This window comes from Thamnophis sirtalis, unplaced genomic scaffold (genome assembly GCF_051295495.1).
Source record: "Thamnophis sirtalis isolate CommonGarterSnake01/CBP01778 unplaced genomic scaffold, rThaSir2_p1.2 scaffold_6, whole genome shotgun sequence".
NCBI lineage: Eukaryota > Metazoa > Chordata > Lepidosauria > Squamata > Natricidae > Thamnophis > Thamnophis sirtalis.
In genome coordinates, this window is record NW_028261386.1 from 3,239,711 (window position 1) to 3,246,772 (window position 7,062).

Genomic DNA, 7,062 nt, shown 5'->3' on the forward strand with positions numbered 1-7,062 from the left:
CTGTGCGGAAGGTCTGGAGGGTGGTGAGGGTACGAATCTCCACGGGGAGATCGTTCCAAAGGGTCGGAGCTACTACCGAGAAGGCTCTCCTCCGCGTGGTTGCCAGTCGACACTGACTGGCAGATGGGACTCGGAGGAGGCCTAATCTGTGTGATCTAATTGGTCGCGAGGAGGTAATTGGCAGGAGGCGGTCTCTCAAGTATCCAGATCCACTACCATGAAGGGCTTTATGAGTGGCAAGTAGCACCTTGAAGCGCACCTGGAGATCGACAGGTAGCCAGCGCAGCTCGCGGAGGATAGGTGTTATGCGGGTGAACCGAGGTGCACCCACAATTGCTCGCGCGGCCGCATTCTGGACTAGCTGAAGTCGCCGGATGCTCTTCAAGGGCATTACCATGAGGTGACCTTCCTCCTGGGTTATCCATTACCTGAAAAAGAAATCATGTCATTCATGTCAGAGTTTGTTGCATAAATTCAAATCCGGAAGCACACACAGATAACTGATGCCGCAGGATTCATTAATTTCTTCATATACATAAGAATAGATGAATAAATCTACAATAGCAACAGGTGATTCTTCCAAGTGAACCCAAGCAGTTAGTTTCATATCAGCAGACAAGTCCAGGCAGACTGCTAGTTTACTTCTCAGAGCAGCAGACTGCTTAAGTTTCTGTTTCAGTTCTCTGCACAGACTCAGATCTGTTTAAGCTCCCATTGGCTGACTTTGTTCCCATGTCTCTCCCAGTCATGAATATTTTAACCATACATTGATTCATTCATTGAATTTATGTACAGATAATCCTCGACTTATGACCACAATTGAGCCCAAAATTTCTGTTGCTAAGCAAGATAGTTGTTGAGTGAGTTTACAACTTTCTTGCCACGGTTGTTAAGTGAATCACTGCCAGTTGTTAAGTTGGTAACGCAGTTAAGTGAAGCTGACTTCCCCATTGACTTGACTTGTCAGAAGGCTGCAAAAGGTGATCCCCGGGACACTGCAACCGTCATAAGTATGAGTCAGTTGCCAAGCATCTGAATTTTGATCATGTGACTATGGTGTGCTGTAAGAGTGGAAAAATGGGTTAGGGATTTTCAAGGATTGAGGAAGTGTTTCCAGGATAAATTGGAGATTTTGGGATAGATGTGTTAGGTAAGCTCCCCGTTGGGAGAGCGAGTACGTTCAGATCAATGTGAGATTTGTGTTGGAGAACACACAAACCAGCAAACAGAGACACTGCAGTTTAAATAGGCTTTTACTTTCGTGGAAATAGGGGTATAAGAGTCCATCAAACAGTCCAAGTCATACACGGATAAGACAGTCATCAATGTCTTTCAGTTAAGGGATAATCCAAATAATAGTCCAGTATCATAATCAGTTCAGTACTCAAAGTTTGCTAGCAGTTGCAAAACTTACAATAGCTCATGGCACTTTCTAACAGCCAGTTTCCAAAAACACTCAGATCAGATCAGTCCAGCATCTAACAAACAGAGAGCTAACAGTCGTTCTGGCTCCCTCTTATGGCCGATTGAGGAAAAACAGCATTCAATCACATTTTACAGTATGATTTAAAGAAACAGGTATAGCATTGCTATATGATTTATATATTGCCAACCCAACCGTATATTCCTAACAAGATGCATATCATGTTAGGACATGCTTGTAGTCTTAAAACTTTCCAGTCAAGTAAAAGAACTGAATTTATGGAACCCACGGAGGTGCTTTTTAACCTGCGTACCTTGTTAAAAGAGTGAGGATATCATACATATTGAAAAGAACAAAACCAATTTCTTCCCCATCCCAAAATCTAAATCTCCAAGAAAGCCTAACCTTGTTTATTTTAAAAAAAACAAAAACAGTAGCTTACAACCGCAGTTCAATCCAAAATTTCTGCTGTTAAAGCGAGATATTTGTTAAGTGAATTCTGCCCATTTTTCTTGCCAGAGTTGTTAGTTAGTAACACGGACGTTAAGTGAATCTGGCGTTGACTTTGCTTGTCAGAAGGTCGCAAAAGGGGATCGGGCGACACAGGGACACTGCAACAGCCGTGTGAAAAACAGTTCAAAAGTCACTTTTCTCAGTGCCGTTGTAACTTTGGTCACGGAATGAACTGTTGTAAGTTGAGGATTGCCTGTACAGTACTGCCAAACTCTTCTAGAGGCAATTTTTGAGCGGCTTGCAAACATTAAAACCAGTAGACATTAAAATAATAAAACAGTAACAACTATAAGAGTAAAGTATGGTTAAAAAGTATAATACGTTTTAACAAATGGTGATCCTCTGAATAAAAGTATGGATGTACTTATTTCATGTATGAACTCTGCAGCCAACGGGTGGCAGCATTTACTTACAAGTTCTTCCAACTTCCAAAAAGTTTGTCTTTAGTTTCGTGACATCTCGGGTTTCACTCAATTATTTCTTGGCTTCAGGATTTTTTTTGTTTACGAACAAGGAAAATGAGGTTGCACATTTAAATTCACAGAATAATTCCAGGTGAGATAAAGGTGATCTGTGGCTTCCTCACCACAGGTAGTCCTCCACTTAACAACAGTTCATTTAGCGACCATTTGAAGTTTCCATGGCACTGAAAAATGACCGTTTTTCACACTTAACAACTTTTGTGGTATCCCAATGGTTACCTATTTTTCGAAGGCTTGCAAAGTCCAGAGCCCACATTTACTACAGGAGCAAACATATTGGACAAAGTATATACCAACATTAAACATGGCTGTAAGGTTATACAATTATATAATTATGTTATTATATTATATAAGGATAGATGGGGAACTCGTCAAATTTGCAGATGACACTAAGCTGGCAGGAATAGCCAACACTCCAGAAGACAGGCTAAAGATACAGAAGGATCTTGACAAACTTGAACATTGGGCACTATCTAATAGAATGAAATTCAATGATGAAAAGAGTAAGGTTCTACATTTAGGCAAGAAAAAAGAAATTCACAGGTACAGTATAGGTGGTACTTTGCTCAATAGTAGCAACTGTGAGAGGGATCTTGGAGTCCTAGTGGACAACCATTTAAATAGGAGCCAGCCGTGTGCAGCAGCTGCCCAAAAAGCCAACACAATTCTAGGCTACATAAACAGGGATAGAATCACGATCACGTGAAGGGTTAATACCACTTTATAAGGCCTTGGTAAGGCCACACTTGGAATACGGCATTCAGTTTTGGTCGCCACGATGTAGAAAAGATGTGGAGACCCTAGAAAGAGTGCAGAGAAGAGCAACAAGGATGATTAAGGGACTGGAGGTTAAAACATATGAAGATCGATTGCAGGAACTGGGTATGTCTAGTTTAATGAAAAGAAGGACCAGAGGAGACATGATAGCAGTCTTCCAATATCTCAGGGGTTGCCACAAAGAAGAGGGAGTCAAGCTATTTTCCAAGGCACCTGAGGGTAGAACAAGAAGCAATGGATGGAAACTAATCAAGGAGAGAAGCAGCTTAGAACTAAGGAGAAATGTCCTGACAGTTAGGACAATTAATAAGGGGAACAACTTGCTTCCAGAAGTTGTGAATGCTCCAACACTGGAAGTTTTAAAGAAAATGTTGGAAAACCATTTGTCTGAAGTGGTGTAGGCTTTCCTGCCTAAGCAGGGGGTTGGACTAGAAGACCTCCCAGGTCCCTTCCAACTCTATTACTCTAAATTCTAATTACCCCATTCGGGACAATCAGACCATATGTCACTGCTTTTAGCACCAGCATACATCCCTCTTAGGAGACTGGCTCTGCCTATATTAAAAACAGTGACATTTTTGCCAGAAGATGTTTCTCAACAACTTCTGGATTGTTTTGAGGACACAAATTGGGACATCTTTTAACACCCTGACCTAGAGGAGCACACTGCAACTTAGTGGTGAAATTCAATTTTTTTTACTACCAGTTCTATGGGCGTGGCTTGGTGGGCGTGGTAGGAGAAGGATACTGCAAAATCCCCATTCCCTCCCCACTCCAGAGGGAAGGATATTGCAAAATCTCCATTCCCTCCCCACTCTGGGGCCAGCCAGAGGTGGCATTTGTCGGTTCTCTGAATTACTCACAATTTCCGCTACCGGTTCTCCAGAACCTGCTGGATTTCACCCCTGCGGCAACTGTTCTGTGCTATACCAAATACTGCATAGATACCGGTGTGGCTCAGTAGGAGCCTTTGGACTCTGACACAGAAAACTCCTGTGAGTGGTTTCAGGATGCTCACAGGAGAAGATAACAAGCAGCTGTGGCTCGTTAAGGATCTCCTCCTGCGGATAAAAGACTGATGGTGCCACACCTTAGTTGGAGAAGTCAATGTTCGTTCGTTCATTCCGTTCTTGTTTTAGTCTAGGTTCCCAGTTTGTGTTCATGATTCAGAGAAACCACTTCGATAAGTGATTTGCTTTATATAAACCTGGTTTGCTGTAAGAGTTTGTTTTTGCATTTGCTGTTTAACTTTTTGCCAGAGAATTTATTTATGTTTATTTTGGGCTTGCAGCCAGCAAAAGCCGGGACTGATAAAGACATTCCTTTGCAAGCTGTGTGTGGCTGTCGTTCCTGAACGAGCAAGGAGGGGGGTCAGAACAGATACTATCACTGTGGATAAATGTATTAGGACTGTGATGGCGAGCCTATGGCACAGGTGGCACGCGGAGCCATTGGTTAGGTCACGCCGGGTGTTGTCCTGTCTGCTCCAGCGCGCATGTTTGCACTGGCCAGCTGACTTTGGCCTACTTTTTCGGCCATTTTTCGTGCTCCGGAGGGCCTCTAGGGGGGGGAGGCTGTTTTCGCCCTCCCCAGGCTCCTAGACAGCCTCTGGAGCCTGAGGATGGCAAAAAAAGTGCCCCAAAAGCACGGGGGAGCATGCGCGTTGGGGTTTTGTGCATAGCATTATGGGTGTGGCACACCCACGCACGCCCCCCTGCACTCCCCCCGCTTTTGGCACTCTATCCAAAAAGGGTTAGCCATCACTGTATTAAGATCTATCCCAATTAGAACCCCTGGATGATTACATGGCTTAGGGCCAGCATACCTCCGAGACCGCCTACTGCCGCATTCCTCCCAACGGCCGGTGAGATCCCACAGGGTGGGCCTCCTTCAGATGCTGTCAGCCAGACAATGCCGGCTGGCGGCTCCCGGGAGGAGAGCCTTCTCTGTGGCTGCCCCGACCCTTTGGAACGAGCTACCCCCAGAAATCCAGACCTTACCCACTCTCATGGCCTTCAGAAAAGCTGTGAAAACCTGGCTATTCCGGGAGGCCTGGGGCTGTTGACCTCATTGTTGAGGTCCAGCCCCGATCGTAACGAGTGTATGTGTGCTGTTTTTAACATGTTTTTATTGTCATTTTATTATTATTATTATTATTCTTTCTTCGATGTAAGCCGCCCGGAGTCCTCCGGGATTGGGCAGCCTATAAATCGATTTAATAAATAGATAGATGATAGATAGATAGATAGATAGATAGATAGATAGATAGATAGATAGATAAGATTATTGATTGATATAGAAGATGGATAGATTATAGATAGATAGATAGATAGATAGATAGATAGATAGATAGATAGATAGATAGATAGATAGATAGATAGGATTATTGATTGATATAGAAGATGGATAATTATAGATAGATAGATAGATAGATAGATAGATAGATAGATAGATAGATAGATAGATAGATAGATAGATAGATGATAGAGATAGATAGATAGATAGATGATAGGTAGGTAGGTAGGTAGGTAGGTAGGTAGGTAGGTAGGTAGGTAGGTAGGTAGATAGATAGATAGATAGATAGATAGATAGATAGATAGATAGATAGATAGATAGATAGATAGATAGATAGATAGATAGATAGATAGATTCACCTGCACAACAGAGAGTATTTTAACGTACTCTGCAAGGAATATAAATCCTTCCACTCTCCACCATCCAGTCAGAGCTGAAGGAGCTTCTTGGAGGAGAAGCGAAACGTCTTCAAAGCAATGTCTATGGAGATGCTCCATCATCCAGACTCATGGTTGTCCCAAAGGTGCTTTTTTTCAAGAGGCAACTGGACTTCCTGTTTTTTTCTTTGAAGACGTTTCCCTTCTCCTCCAAGAAGCTTCTTCAGCTCTGACTGAATGGTGGGGAAGGGAAGGGTTTATACTCCTTGCAGACAGCTGGTCATTTGCATCCCTTTGGAGGGTCGTTGAGGCCACTTGGAGGTTTATCTGTGTCCTGAGTGGGGCCAATTTCTGTAGAGCCTCCTTGGGACTGTTGAAAGGACTGCAATCTATAACACAGTTAGAACAATTAATCAGTGGAACAGAAGTTGCCTCCAGAAGTTGTGAATTCTCCAACACTGGGAGTTTTTCAGAAGAGATTGGGTAACCATTTGTCTGAAGTGGTGCAGGGCTTCCTGCCTGGGCAGTGGGTTGGACTAGAAGACCTCCAAGGTCCCCTTCCAACTCTGTTATTCTATTCTATTTCCTCAGATACCTTACAAATAAAAACATCAGAAGATTCCGTCTGTAGATATTCAGTGGACAGCAAACATGGTAGTAGGGAAGAAAGGGAAGGAACAACTCAATTCCTATTTTAGCTTAGGCTCTCAAGCAAGGCACATGTCCCACCCAATAACCCCCACTGAAGTTTGAGAGAAACACAGGGGATTCCTTCTGATCTCAAATGAGTTCGCATCTCCCGAGGCAGATGGGAGGCTTTGTAGGAAGCATCTGTGCAAACAACCGCCCAGATTGCATCTAGATGTTAGAAGTAAACTTCCTTAGAGTTAAACAAAAATAAAAACCAAGGAGATATAAATATGTATATTAATCCAATGTGTAATTAAGCTTTGGAAATGGCTACCGTGAGACGTGAGGCTGACTACTAGCTTGGCCGGCTTCAAAATAAGGATTGGACTGATTCATGGAAGGTGTTGGGATCAAAAAGCCATTAGCCTTGAGGGCCATCAGGCTAACTCTGTTGTGGCCCACCAACGGCTAGCGGAGCTGGCAGCAGATTCGGACAGTGAGGAAGTTGGGGAGGAACATGGGCCAGTCCTGGTGTCTGGGGAAGGCTCTGATGAGGGCTCTGTGT